The sequence below is a fragment of the Rhinolophus hipposideros genome, assembly GCF_964194185.1.
Source record: "Rhinolophus hipposideros genome assembly, chromosome: 7".
NCBI lineage: Eukaryota > Metazoa > Chordata > Mammalia > Chiroptera > Rhinolophidae > Rhinolophus > Rhinolophus hipposideros.
Genome location: NC_138053.1, coordinates 99,049,205 through 99,064,611, shown reverse-complemented (window position 1 = coordinate 99,064,611; position 15,407 = coordinate 99,049,205).

Sequence of the window (15,407 nt, the reverse complement as noted above, 5' to 3'; positions counted from 1 at the left end):
GATTGATAAGTCTTCTGCTTGGTGAAGTTAATCTTCCTATTGATCAGCCTAGCAAACAGATGGCTTTTCCTGGGCAGCCTTCTCCTGTAGCTTCTCTCCCCCACGTCCACGCCCCGGTTGTCTGGGGCTATCAAGAAGAGAAATAGAACAACATTCTCTACATTAAATGCTTCCATTACTTCAGGATCATCTTAGCCAGCAACAAATATCTCCTAGGGGAGAGGATTTATAGTTTGTAGGTGCCCGACTAATTTTTCTATGGGTGTTAGGATATTGGTAATGATCTGGGCTTTCCTCGCTCGCACTTAGCATGTAGATTTTAAATTAATAATAGTTATAAATGGAAGGCAGTAAGTTCCTGTGCAATTACTGTGCCTGCAGCACAGATGTTCTAAAATAAGACTACAAGGCAGCGCCCAGCCTACTCCTGTTTCACTCTTTTCTTCTTATTAAAGAAGGATTGAATGTGGGGCACAGGGGGTGGACCCTTACAGGCTGGGGAGGGTACAGGCAAGGATAACTTACTCAAGGAGCATCATCCAGTTCAGGAGACAGATTTCTACTGCATCCATATCTGCACTGGGTGCCTTTGGGCAACTCATTTCACCTCCCACCTCCTGACAAGTCCCTCTGTGACCTTGGTCAGTTACAGTGACCCTGGGAATGAACGACACTGTCCTTCCAAAAAGCTCCATGCAGAGAAAAGCTGGAAACACACCCTGTAGTAGTGTCAGGTTGTCAGGTAGAGAAGAACCAAAGGCTGGGGGTGCAGTCAGAACTCAGCTATGGCAGGTCACCTGCCAGCCCTGGCGCCATGAGAGGGGCTGCAGGCAGGTGTCTACAGGTCTCCACAGAAACTCAAGGAAGCAATCAGTGTAGAGCCTTCTTGAAGAGAAGTCTAAAAGGTTTTGAAGAGCACATCATGTGATGTAAAGCGGAACATGGTGTTCCAACTAGAGGACCACAATGGACAACAAATTCATGGCCAGAAAGCAGCAGAAGTGACATTACAGGGTGACAGACCAGCTGCCAGCCCAGGGCAGCCCGACCGGAGGAGGGACAATAAGCTGCCAACACGTCTGATGGGTACCTGTTTGAGGTGACAAGCCACCTTGAGGGAAAAGCATGATTTCCGGTAAGTGGGCCGCATATTGGCAAAAAAAAAATCATCGTGTTGTGTGTGTAAAGAAGACTGTCCTCTAAGAGGGAATCAGGGCCTACATGACGGGTAAGATTTCAGAAGGCACTTTTCCAGGGGTGCTAAGTGCGGTCAGGTGGGTGCAAGGGACATTCCAGGGGCCTGAAGGAGGGAGATGGGCAGGTGCTGGCCGAGTGCCCTCCCAGACCTCCCAGCGCCACTGGGGAGGGCGGCATGGGGATGCAGCAAAGGGTGCTCGTTCCTGGCTGAGACCACCGTCCTCATGCCCGGGGGCCTGCTGGTATAGGACACCGAGCACCTGACTCAGAATTCACTCCTCTGAATGCCTATGACCCCAGGGAAGCTGTCAAGTTCCTCAGCCTCTTCTCGGCAAGCCCTTGGCAGGGCGTTGTGTGCCCAGGGGGCACTGGCTCAAGTACAGAATTCAGTGGATTTAAAATCTTCAGGAAAATGCTTAGTCAGCAAATGAGAGTCCACGCTGACGTCACCACCTCCACCAACATGCATTGTCTCCCACCACTTGTCTCCCTACTTCTCTCTCCCAGTAGGTTTCATTCTCTTGTTTATGTTCCCATAATAGCTGGCTTTGCTCTGCCGTGGCCCTCCTGGAACATATGCTACGTTACCCGCAAATGATTAATGTGGGTCACCTTGCAATCACTGAGCAGTGTCTTTTTAATCCTTATGTTCCCCAAACTTTCCACACTACACATCGTGAAGGTCAGTCAATACTTACTGACTAATGTTTGAATATAGGCAAGCCAGGCTCAGCCCCGAAACTTGCCACTTTCCTATAATTGCTGGGTGCCCAACTGGAGTCCAGCTTTCTAGATTTGCCTTTCTGGAATCAAATGCTGATATAGCGAGACTGATGGCTCTTTTTGTAGTGGCTTCTGTGGCTCAGAGCTACCTTTCATATCCATGCCAGCGCACCTTCTCTAGTGTGGTCACTGCTCTGCACAGCAGTGCGAGGAAGGCCACCACCTTCCCACACTCTGCAGGGACAAAGAATGGGGAGTCGTGCTCGAGAATCCCAGACATAGATAGGCCATTTGGAGAGAGAGCTCAGTTGTGAGGGACTGAAAAGGACTGGAGGAGTTCCTTGAGATGGCAGGCTCCAGGCAGCGCCTCCGAGGTCAGAGTCCAGTGTGTAGGAACGAAACCAGCATGTCCGTATCAGGGAAGGTTCTGGAATGGCACAGACTCTGTCTCAGGTGGATGAGACTTTTCACTGTGGCTCATAGCCAAGCGAAGAGCTGTGGTTAGAAATTCTTTCAACGCCTAGGACCATGTAATTCATAAAATGGGAGACGTGAATTCCAGGGCATTTGATTAAACTGAGATGTTCACTGAGCTCTGGGTTGTTCTAAGTGACGAATCCAGATTTCTTTAAGCAGGGAAAAGGCTTCACGTTATCAGTTAGGCTGGAGGCTAAAGGCAGAGGTTTGGCGACAGAGCTAGTGGGAGTGTGCGCTCACAGATGGAAGGCTGTACCCCCGACTCCCACCCCCACCCCCACCGCCGAGGCAGCTCTGCCAGATTTCCAGGTCTAGATCACTTCACGTCACTTAGTCTGTATTTACAACCTTTCCCACACCCAGGATCGGAACAGGGACGGCTCTAGAGTGAGTTTTCCGCTGCCTGTATCAGAGTAGAAGGAAGACGGCATCGGTGAGCAGGCAGACCGGTAGCACCATCAGTGCCATGTGGGTTTCAGCTGTCTCCCACGACACTCACCAGTTCCCGCTCTGCAGGAGGACCTGCAACACCAGGCTCCATCTTTTCCTGTCAGCAAAGAACTGGTGAGGCTTTCGCATTGGGGGAATGTGTCCCAGCAAAGAGAAGCAGAGTGAGTTATTTCAAACCCTCTCTGGCCGATAGACCCCAGATTTCTTTCAACTATTTTTGAGTGGCAGGCAGGCCCCTATATTCCTTTTATTTCTTCAAGTTAACTGAGGTTTCTGCACTTTTTGCTGAAAAGAAAAAATTTCCTCTTGTTGGCACTCTGGGAAATCGCTCTGCACAACATTTGCAACCGAAAGCTTGAGCGTTAGTCCTTTTTACTTGTCTTTTGTGGAATACCAATACTTTATTCTGAATCTGAGATATTCCTGGTGGACCAAAAGTGGAAAAAAAATTAAAAAGGAAGGGGGAAGAAAACCCTCTACTGTCAAGAGAAAAAGAATTCTAAATCTTTCCAGGGCAAATGTTGGATATGATCCTCTCGTTTCACCTTTGGGTAAGTTCTCACTTCAAGCAAAACTATTTTCCTTTGAAACTGCTGTTATGCAGACAGATACCAAATCACTCAAAAGGAATGTTTTGCATTGTAATAGTGCAATGTATTTAATGTATTCTAACAGTCGTTATCACGCCAGACTCCAAGTTCCTTTCATGTCTGTCTGTTCTTCTATGTATCAGCAGTGGACACCTGTGCTTAATTAGCACCTGGTCTTAGATCAGTGCTTCTCCACCAGAGATGACTTTGCCAATCCCCCATGGAGACATGTGGCCATGTCCAGAGACATTTTGGTTTGTCACACTTGGGAGAGAGAGGTGCTACTGGCATCTAGTGAGTAGAGTCCAAGGAGACTGCTAAATATCCTACAGTGAACACGACACTCACCCAAAACAATGAATTATCCAGCCTCACAGGTCAAGGGTAAGAAGCCCTGCCTTAGATAATAAGGATGCATCAGCCAGCCAGACAGCTCACCAAACCACTCCATCTGATAACATAGAGTTTCTAAGTTAACACATGTAATTTTGGAATATAGGAGAAATGGCATGTGTGTGCAAACCGCATACCATATTTTCCAGCATATTTATCCAAACGACAGCTACCCATCGCCCAGTGTTTATGAGAAGCGTCATGAGAGCATCCAGGGGTGGCTGAGACAAGGATACTCAACAACCATTAAACTAATAGACGTTTCTACAGACGATCCACACAGACGGGAGCACAGGGAATAGCCCAAAGAACAGCCCTAGAAAGTTTAAATTAAACACAAGTAGGGCTCCACTGAGAAACAAAGGGCCAAAAACTCTGACGCACTCCTAGACCGAACACAGCATCATCACCCACGCCGTTCACGGGAACAAAAACGATGGGAAATGGAGTTGGGAATGCTGCTACTGAAAAGAAAAAGATGAGGATTTTACTGTGAATGAGACAGATGTAAAGAGACCAGTTAGAAATAATAATAACAATAATGGAATAAATATACTAACGAAATGGAAAAATGTGCCCAAGAGGAATTGGGACCATCGTTAAGGCTGATGAGCTAGAAAAACAAAACAAAAGTCTAACTTCATTTTCTTTGGTTTTCTAGTCTAGAGTAAGTGTTGGGGAAAAACCCAGACTTTGCTTTGTTTGCTCTGAATCTGGTGGCATCACACCTTTATGTAAAGCATGCCTGTGCTGGGACAGGTAAATCAGGCTTTGTGTTTTCTCACTAACAGAGGAATCTATAATCTGTATGATATATGAATATGTCTATGTATCTATTATATAGAAATGGGTCAATTAACACAAGAATGGTGAGTTCGTACACAACATAAGCAAACAAACTCCGCTTCTTACAAGTGCACGTATTATATGGACTAAATAAACAAGCAGTGTTTTCCCAGCACAGCGGTCGCTGCACGCTTGAGGGGGAAGGTTAGAGCTGGAAGGTTCTCTTTCTTCTCCAGCTGGAAGGTTCTCTTTCTTCTCCAGCTGAAAGGCTCTCTTTCTTCTCCAGCTCTACAACAAAAGACAGGCCCTGAATAGATATAACATTAACACAAGTCCTTAACAGTGCATTTGCTCATTCTACTGCTGCAGTCAGAAAATGTCTGTATCTTTCTCTTCCTTTTGCTATTTTCCTGAGAAAGATTCTCCAGTGTTCTCCAGTGGAAGCCGGATAGAGCTTTGGGTGGGTTTGGCCTCTGACACATGGTTACTGAGGCTCTCTGTGCATGTTCTCAGCTCTGAACAGCATAGGTGTGACAAGTGGCAGTGTCCTCAGAGTGAAAAGGAACTCTAACCTTCTGTCTATGGTGGTTGAGTGTGTGGGTGGCTGATGTCCTGGGACCATATGTGAAGAAGACCTTAGGGGAGGGCGCTCACATATGGTGGAATTGGTGGTGAAAATTGAGATGGAAGAACAGGCATTCCAGGCTGCATGGAAAAGAATGATGTGAAATCATGAAGGAAAAATAGTGCTGAACTTCTGGAAAACGTGCATGGTCTTGAACTAAACTTGGAGGTCTTAGACATAAAGAATGAGGAGGTCAGTATGAAGTCATTTGGGATCTTAAAATGAAACACTTTGTACACTGAGAAGTCATTATTTTCTCCTGGATGCAATGGGGACTAAAAGAATGAAAGTCCACAATCAAATGTGAGCTCCAAAAAGTAGACCTTGGTGACATTCTTCTACCACACTCTTCGTGTGAAGGTGGAGCACCCATAGGCTGTGAGGGACCAGTCACAGAACTTTCCAGTGTGAGTGAGGACTGGAGAGGCCATGAGGATGGAGGATGTGAATGCCGGAACAAAAGCAAAAAACAAAGCAACAAGCCAGGAAGAAAGAATGAAATTAAGAAAGAGAAAGAAAGAAAGGAGAGAGGGAAGGAGGGAGGGAAGAGGGAGGGAGGAAAGAAACAAAGAAAGAAACAAAGAAAAGAAAGAAAGAAAGAAAGAAAGAAAGAAAGAAAGAAAGAAAGAAAGAAAGAAAGAAAGAAAGAAAGAAAGAAAGAAAGAAAGAAAGAAAGAAAGAAAGAAAGAAAGAAAGAAAGAAAGGACCAGTTGGTGATAGAACTGGCCATGTTAGGGCACTGAAAAAAGCAGACATAAAGGAGGGGAATAAGGGACAAAAATATCACTCAATCCAGAGTGAGAACATAGGAAGGAGCAGGGGTTCAGGGGAGTGGGGACAGGGCAGAGGATGGCATGCCTGGTGCGGACAATTGGTGTTGATTGCTGTTGGGCAGTTCAGATAGAGATAAACAGCAAACAGCTGGAAAATGGCACCTTGATGTCAGGACACACAGGACTGCCATGTTGTCCAGCTCCTTGAGGCCCCTCCTGTAGTATGCCATGTGCACAATGCTCATCAGAGTCCAGGGATGGCCCTGGGAAAGGTCACGTGACTGGCGGTTTCGTGACCTTGCAAAGCAGCCACTTGAGCTAGAAAAATTAAAAGCCTCCTACTTTTGCTTGACTAATGAAGATCAATATTGTAACACAGCTGCAAACTTTATATCTTCACCAGAATTGTCTGGACTATCATCTCAATCTTTGACTTTACACACACGACCATAAAATTACCTTCAAGACTGAGGTGGAAATTCCTGATCTATTTGGACACACCCTGATCTCACAGCTATGAAAGGTTACAGGTCCTATGCCTGCCCAGGCAGGCATTGGCCAGTGTCACCTACAGGAACTCAATCTATTCAAAAAAATTCTTCTCAAGTGTGCTAGTTCCCATCAGTCCATCCCCTTCACCTCCACACCTTTTGTGTCCCTTCTGGGCATCTTTCCCTCAATATCTTTCAAGAAGCACTCATTGGAACTTCTGGATAACAAAGTTATGCAGGCTACTCTAGGGTAGGAACCAATGAGAATGGAAGTCAACCATAATGATTTCTCAGGGAAGGTGAATCAGGTGGTTGACATTTGTGACTGTCCATAGTTAACTTCCAACACAGTTGAGGCTGGAGCCTGCCTCAGTCGCCCTGCCTCATCCCTGGACACCAGCGCCTTGTGCAGCGACTTGTGCAGTTGGGAGCCCTCCTCAGTGTTCCCACACCACCTTCTGCTTCCTTCCACCCAGCTAGCGTCATAACGATGGTTTCCTCACGTCTTTCCTCTGTAAAGTATGAGATTGTTGACACGGGGAACATTGCCTCAGTACTTTTTGTTTTTCCAGAAAGCAAGGCTCAGTGAATGCGTTATGGTTCACTTCTTTCATTTAACGAGGTCCCTTCCCTTCACTCTTACCCCTCAGGCACCTCCACACATCGGTGACCACAGGCAAAGCGCTTAGAGAAATGCAGCCCTCCTGTTGTCACATGGGCATAAGATCACAAATTCTCAGAGACCTCCCCTCGGTCGCCTCCAAGGACATTCAGGGCTCTGCAAACCACAGATCAAAAGCACTGACCTAGGGTAATTTTATTTTACAAATGAGAAAAATGGGCCCACTGGATGTCAACAACGTTCTCTATATATCCACAAGTCTGAGCTATTTCTCTCTCCATTCCGTAGTAAATGTGTACATCATGTAAATACATACAAAACCGTCTTCAATTAGTTTCATTCACAGACAACTGCCTATCCCATAAAGGATGTGACTCCCAGAACTTTGTATCTATTACACGACTTGGCTGCGGAACAGCAAATGCATTACAGTATTGACTGGCACCAACTAATAAACAGCATTACAGAAATAATACAATCATAATAAATGAGATTGGAGTCAAACCAGGAGGCTTTGAAAATGAATACTTCAGTAATTATGACCCTATCTGTAAATATAATGGACAGGTAGAGAGGCAATTTCTAATTTGTGATATTGCTATGATTTATACATAGAACCACAAGCAATAAATCTAAGAAAATTATGTAAACTATGAAGTCTTGCTCACAATATGGTGTTAGTTTTACATTAAAATGTTATAAAAATGAATTGTGTAACTTTCCAGGGGGAAAAAAAAAGAAATAATACATAAAACATGGCAAGGATCTTAGTGAATTATACATACATAATGGGCTATTGGAAAGTACCGCTTGTGCAAATAAAACATGATCACATTATTCTCTTTACCATTCCAATTAAATAAAATTGGAATTATGACTTGTCTCCCAGAGGAGGCAGACTCAAACACCTTCTGCTGAAGTCACAGGTTGGTTGGTTTCCCAGTACATGGCTGATGTTTGAGGTTAACATCTGACGAATGAATAAATACTTGTTACCTAGCTTCACCTTGGAGCTAGGCCTTGGCTCTTGCTCATATATTCATTCCAAGAACACAGCAAAGCTCCTGGGTGACGAAGACCATACCCGCCCAGGGTCAGCAGGGGCCCAACCATACCCAACAAGGGTGTCCATTGAGAAAAAAGAGGTCGAGTGCTATTATAGGATGAGGAGAGACAATGGTTTGGCTCACACTTGCTATGACCGAGGTAGTATGGAGATGGTCCACTGTGGCCAACGCAAAGCTGGCCAGTCTCCCAAGGCTCCTGTGAACCATGAATCCATTGACTAATCTCTAGGTCAATCCATATTGTCTTACTTAAGCCCATAGTTCCAAATGTGACATGTGCGGGCAGCTCTCAGGCTGCAGCTCTCTCCCCTTTTCCAGCATCCAGCCTTGAATCTTTCCATACAGCACGCATCTCTGACTGGGTACCCCATGGCACCCCCAGCACAGCATCCCTTCCTTCACTTCCCAGAAGGCAGCCATGTTCTGAACCTCCTATTTCTGTTGATGCTTCATCTTTCCAGCCGTGCACGTCATTTGCTTTGCGTTTTCTCACCACTGACATCTCCACACTCAAACCAATTAACTTGGTCTTTCAAAGTGTCCATATCACAAGCTGTTTCAGGTGCTTCTTACCTGGAAGTCCTGAGAGCTTCCTCATTGATCTCACCAATTGTAGTCCATCCTTAGCAGCTCCCAATGGATTACGTCTTCAATGCAATTAACGTGTGTGAATTCTACCAAGTGTCCTCGGAGCTGACAGTGAGTCCGTCTGGACATTACCCATATGAATGCTTTATTCAATATGGCTTCTACCCATAAGCAAACAACTCCATGTTTTACAGAAATGCAGAAGTCTGTTATAGCACTGGCAGAAGACCAGCCATGTTGGGCTCCTACGAGAGCATTTCTGTATATTGTACTATATTGGAGAATAAAGAGAATTGTAAGTGATACTTTTGGCTGTGTACAATTTTACCTAACATTTGAATTTAGAACCTGATTCACCTGTATAAATGGAGATTCCTCTGTGACCTGAGTAAAACACACACCTTGAAGCATTTAAATATGACAAAAATATCTCCTCCTTTTGGTGACCCAGGTCTTTTCTAGACGAGTGACAGCCTGCCTTTTACAAGTTATTAATTCCCCCCACTTCTCTGCCTAAGTTTTGCTTCCTTATCACAGAACTCCATGGCTTTGCTCACTCTGTCCCCTCCAACTATCGTGCACTTGACGCCTGGTCAGGACTCACACAGCTAACTCTTCTGTCCCAAATGTCCCCTTGCTCCCTTACCTAGGAAACCTTTCTCCTTTCTTTTTGTTTGCACATTTGTAGGATTTTGTGTTTCTCCAAAGGACTGTGCGCTGCTTCCATGAGCAGTAATTCTCCTTAGTTTCTACATCCTCAGTTCCTATGTTTTGAGTTTCTACATTCATGAGGAAAAACCAGATTGCGAAAGGGGTGGCAACGTGCACGGATGCGGGTGAGTAGTGAAGGGAGAAGGATTGCATGGGCAGGTATTAACCACTGAAGATGGGATAAGGACATTGAAAGGAAGAACTAAGGGTAGGCGCCCAGGAGGGGACTGACTGAAAAAAGGCACAAGGGAATTGGGGTAGTGGAGGATGGAAAAGTTCTATATTATAAGTTCACTTAAAACTGGTGAATTTTATTCCGTTTATATTATTCCCCAATGAAGCTGATTTAGATAAAAAACGTGAAATAAAATGCTTTTAGGCAAACGTTGAATGAATTTATCCCCAGTAAACCTAATATATAAGACATACTAAAAAATAAAAATGAATTTAAAAAGAAAGAAAATATGATTCTGGAAGGAAGCATGTACTACAGAAGGAATAAAGTGACCTGGAAAGTACAAATGTGTGGGTAAATATAAAAGCGTGTTTAGTGTTTTATACAAAATTAATAATATTTTGTGGGTGGCTGATATATATAAAAGTAAAACTATGTGCAGAAAGTAGAAAAAAGGAGGGCATGGGTATATGATGCTAAGCTGCTGAAAGTTTCCATATTGCTTCACATGCTAACTCGGGGATGTGTATTGAAATTTCTAAAGAAGGAATATAAGACCGTGCAACTTAACAAATAACGAGGAGAATAAATAGAACAAAAATATTTGATTAATCCCAAAAGAGAAAATGAAAGGAAGAGTGAAGGGACAAACAGACAGTAAAATTAGAGAACAAACAATGAGATGGTAGATTTAGGTCCAGTGATTAATGTTAATACAAATGAACTAAATCTTATTTAAAAGAAGAAAAACATATGATCTGTTTGAATAAAAAGAAAAAAAGAAACAAGATATAGATATATGTTCTTTACAAAAAATGCATTCTAAACATAAGAACACAGTTATGTTGACATTGAAAAATGGAGGAAGACATATGTTAAGCAAAATGAATTGATGCAATGTCACTAAAAATAGACAAAGGAGATTTCATGAAACTGTTACTAGAGACAAATGGACACATTTCCAGACGGTAATACATCAGGCCAACAGGAAGACACACAATCTTAAATTTCTGCTTTCCTGAAAGCATAACTTCCAATTTTTTAATGCAAAAAGTGATAGAATGAAAAGGAGGAAAAAAACACTTTATTTTGATTGGGGATTTTAACACATCTTTTTCATTGATTGATACAACAAGGAAACCAAAAGTCACTACAAAGGAGATTTGAATAACACAATAAAACAACTTGTCCTAACTCGTACTCACTCTAAGCTTAACTACGCGGGGGATGGGGGGGAGACTCTTTTTAAATACCCAAGGAAGGTTTTCCAAAATGGATTGTGTTCTGGGCCATAAAGCAAGGGTCAACACGTTTCAAAGGACAGAAAGCATGCAGTTATGCTATTTAAAACAGTGAAAATAAATTAGACATCAACAACTAAATCTAACAAAGGTGTTCACAACTATTTAGAAGTTAAGCAACAATCTCCTAAATAATGCATGGATCAAAGAAGAAATCATGATGGAACAATCAAAATAGTTTGAATTGAAATATATTGAATGTGTAACATTATTAAAAGTTTTTAGACATGCTAAACTGGCACTTAGAAATCGATAGCTTCATATGCATATGTAAGAAAGTAAGAAATGCATAAATTTAATGATATAAGCTACCAACTAAACAATCTAGAATGATATCAATAATAAAATGAAAGATACAAGCAAAAGTCAAGGAAATAGAAAACAGGCATATAGTAGAAAAAAGCCAGGCCTAAACGGGGCTCTTTAAAAAGAGTAATAACAACATCGGTTGCTTTGTTTTTAAGGGAGAAAAATCAAATCAGCAGTATCAGTGGTGGAAAAAGAGACATCATTGCACATCTAGCTATTAGAAACATAATAAGAGGATACTATGAATGAATTTATGCCAACTGTGAGAAAATGAGCAAATTCCTTCAAACAAAATGACTTACCAAAATAAAAACAAACAAAAAAAAAGAATAAAAATTAGTCCTACATCTATTTTTTTTTAATTGACCACGGAATTGAAAAATCACCATAGAAAATTCTATAGGCCTAGATGTCCTCACTGCTGATTTCTTCCACTTCGTTTTTGTTGTTGTTTTTAATTTTTTAAATTAAATTTATTGGGGTGACATTAGGTAATAAAATTAAATAGGTTTCAAGTGTACAATTCTGTAATACATCATCTATATATCACATTGTGTGTTCACCATCCAGTGTTAGCTCTCCTTCCTTCACCATGTATTTGACCCCATTCACCCTCTTCTACTTCCTTCTGCCCCCTTGCCCTCTGGTAACCACTTTGTGGTCTGTGTCTATGAGTTTTTGCTTTTTCATTTGTTGCTTTCAGTTTCATATTCTATCATATGGTTCTCAACTTTTTCCATCTGACTTATTTGGCTTAGCAGGATAATCTCAAGATCCATCCATGTTGTCAGAAAATGGTGGTATTTCATCTTTTCTTATGGCTGAGTAATACTCCATTGTCTGTATGTACCATGTCTTCTTTATTCAGTCATCTATCAAAGAACACGTTGATGCCAATAGTAAGTGTTGATAGGAATGGGAACCCCTGGCAGTCCTGAGCATTTTTGGTTGGAGTATAAATTGGCACAACTTTGGCTTAGCTGTATCTACCAAAGGTAAAACATATGCCTCTCATGGAACCCACCTGTACATACAACCCAAAAAATATGAGTCAATTCCTGCACTGAAGTCTGCTACAACTATATTCATGGCAACCCAACTTGGGAACAACCCAAATGGTCCTCACCAGTAGAAAAAATGAATAAATTTTGTCATATTTATACAATAAATTTTTAAAAAGAATGAACTACTAGTACCAGACACAACATAATTTGACCAAAAGACAAAGACAAAAGTGTACAAAGTATATGGGTCCATTTATATGACATTTAAAAGGGTGATAAAGTCAGGAAAAGGATGCCTGAGGATGATGGTTAATACTGTTTTTATTAGCTTGAAATTCTCCAAAGGCTTCAGAAAAGTTGTAGTTCTTAAACTCAAACCCATTCAGTTGTACAGTTAAGACTTGTTCATTTCAGTACACACACACATATTTACTTATATGCATACGCATATTTGTGTGTGTATTAAATTTGCTCAAAAATTTTTGTCTCATTATTTCTGGCTGAAAAATAACCAAAAAAAACTATTTCTGAATTTATGTTATGTAGATGGATGGAAATTTTACCCAGGCATTCCTGGGAATATCTCCTCCTCCCAGATTCCTGGGAAAACTTCAGGGACCTCATCCCCCCTAGGACTGGAGGGGACAGGGAGTCTTCCCAGTATGTGGCTGTTGCTGGTCACAGGGAGATTGGTCTTGCTCTGCCCAAGTGGCCCTGTGAGGACAGATGGCTCTGTTGTCTTCACCTTTCTTCCCCAGCTATGGTCTGCCCCTGCTGCCATTAGACCCATGGGATGTGAAGATCTCTGCAGGCTCATCACCGAGCACGTCACACGCTCCTGACGGACCTTTTAGCAATGCTGCATTCCAAGCCAATTTCTCTGTGGCACACATATGAGGAGAACTCGCCTACTAAATATCATTCAGTGTGAATCTCTCCATTCGAAATACTGTTTCCTCATTGCCATTCGTTATTGACAGTTCCAGCTTTTCTGAAAAGTCCACCCACATTCTCATCATTTCTCCCTGCCTGTTGCTTCATTTCAATACCACCAAAGTCAAGAGAGAGCCCTCTTTCTATCTATCACAGCAAACCAATTCATGCAAAAATACAAACATAAGGTGTTACATTGATATTAGGTGGAAACTTAGATCTGGTCAATTTATTAAAATTTTCAGTGTAGTTTAGAGGCAGCTATTTTGAATTAGATTCTATGATATCATTTTATTTTTTAATAATCCTCATTTTCATCAACTACTAGACTCATCAGTTCTTTACCTCATGGGGAAACTGAACAAATTCAAAGAAAACCCAGATTTACATAATGGGAGATAGAATACGAATTCTGTTCTTCCCTTAATTACCAAGTGCCTGAAATGGCAGTTTATTTTGAAAACTTTGGAAAAGACTTGAACAACTTTCAAGCGTACATCCAATAAAGTTGACTTATTTTTTTCTCTTAACCTTGTTTCATTGTCATTTTGACTATGCAAAATAGCCCCAGGGTTAGATGTTTAATGCAATTCTTCTAAAATGTTCATTAAAAAAAAAAAAAAAGAGAGAGAATTAATTTAATTAGCAATTCCCAATGATTTACTACTCCTAAGAATGGTTTCATGTTTTAAAGTATTATGCTTTCTTTTAAAAATGAAAAGGAGTCAATGTCGATTGTCACAGACTCTTGTTTTATATTGTTCTACGTGGCTGCCAAATAATTTTTAAAACCCACAAAAATTTGATTTGATTCATGTAAAATGTTACATGCAATCAAGGTCTTTCCATGGCTTCAGATCCAAAGATTTGGAAACATGAGCCAAGACATGGTGGCTAACAATGATTTCCCTGATCTCTTTAGAAAGTATCTTTAATAGGTGGTGGGCATAAAAATGGTAAATGGGCATTTTGTTTAGATGACTCTGTTTCTGAGTCTAAACAAGAAATATAAAAGATGAATGAAACCAAGAGCAGGCTCTTTGAAAAGATAAATAAAATTAATAAACCTTTAACCAGACTCATCAAGAAAAAAGAGAGAGGACCCAAATAAATAAAATCTGAAATGAAAGAGAAGTGACAGCTGATACCACAGAAATACAAAGGATTATAAGAAAACACTACAAACAATTGTATGCCAACTAATTGAACAACCTGAAAGAAATTGATAAATCCTAGAAACATACAACCTTCCAAGACTGAGTAAAGAAGAAACAGATAATCTGAATTGACTAATTACTATTAATGAAATCAAAACAAAAATCAAAAAACTCCCAACAAAGAAAAGTCCTGGACCCAATGGCTTCACACGTGAATTTTACCAAACATTCAAAGAATTACTGTCTCCTTCTCAAACTATTCCAAAAAACTGAAGAGGTGGGAAGGCTCCTGAGCTCATCTTATGAGGCCATCATTACCCTGATTCCAAAACCAGACAAAGACACTACAAAAAAAGAAAATGTCCTTAATGTACATAGATGCAGAAATCTTCGACAAAATACTAGCAAACAGAATCCAGCGATACATTAAAAAGATCATACACCATGATCAAGTGGGATTGATTAGTAGCATGCAAGTCTGATTCACGTGCTTAAATCAATTAATGTGCTACATCACAGAAACAAAATGAAGGATAAAAATCATACGATCCTATCAATAGATGCAGAAATAGCATTTGACAAAATGTAGCATCCAATTATACAAAATCTCTCAGCCAAGTGGGAATAGAGGGAACATATCACCACATAAAAAAGGCCAGATATGGTAAACCCATAGCTAACATCATACTCAATGGGGAAAAGCTAAAAGTGTTTACCTTAAAAATAAGAACAAGACAAGCATATCCACTTTTACCACTTTTACTCAACATAGGCCTAGAAGTCCTGGTCAGAGCATTCAGACAAGAAAAAGAAATAAAAGGCATCCACATTGGAAAGGAAGAAGCAAAACTGTTACTATTTGCAGGTGACATGCGCCCCTCACCCCTTCTCATAGAGCCACTCACCCTGTGCTTTGCTGGCCTTTTGGTTCTTTGCTCTTCAGTTGGCTCAGGAGTCAGAATGCAAGAATGGTCGGTATTGACACAAAACATCCTCAAGCCAGGGCCAGCTTTCCACCGGACATTTGGGGGTCAA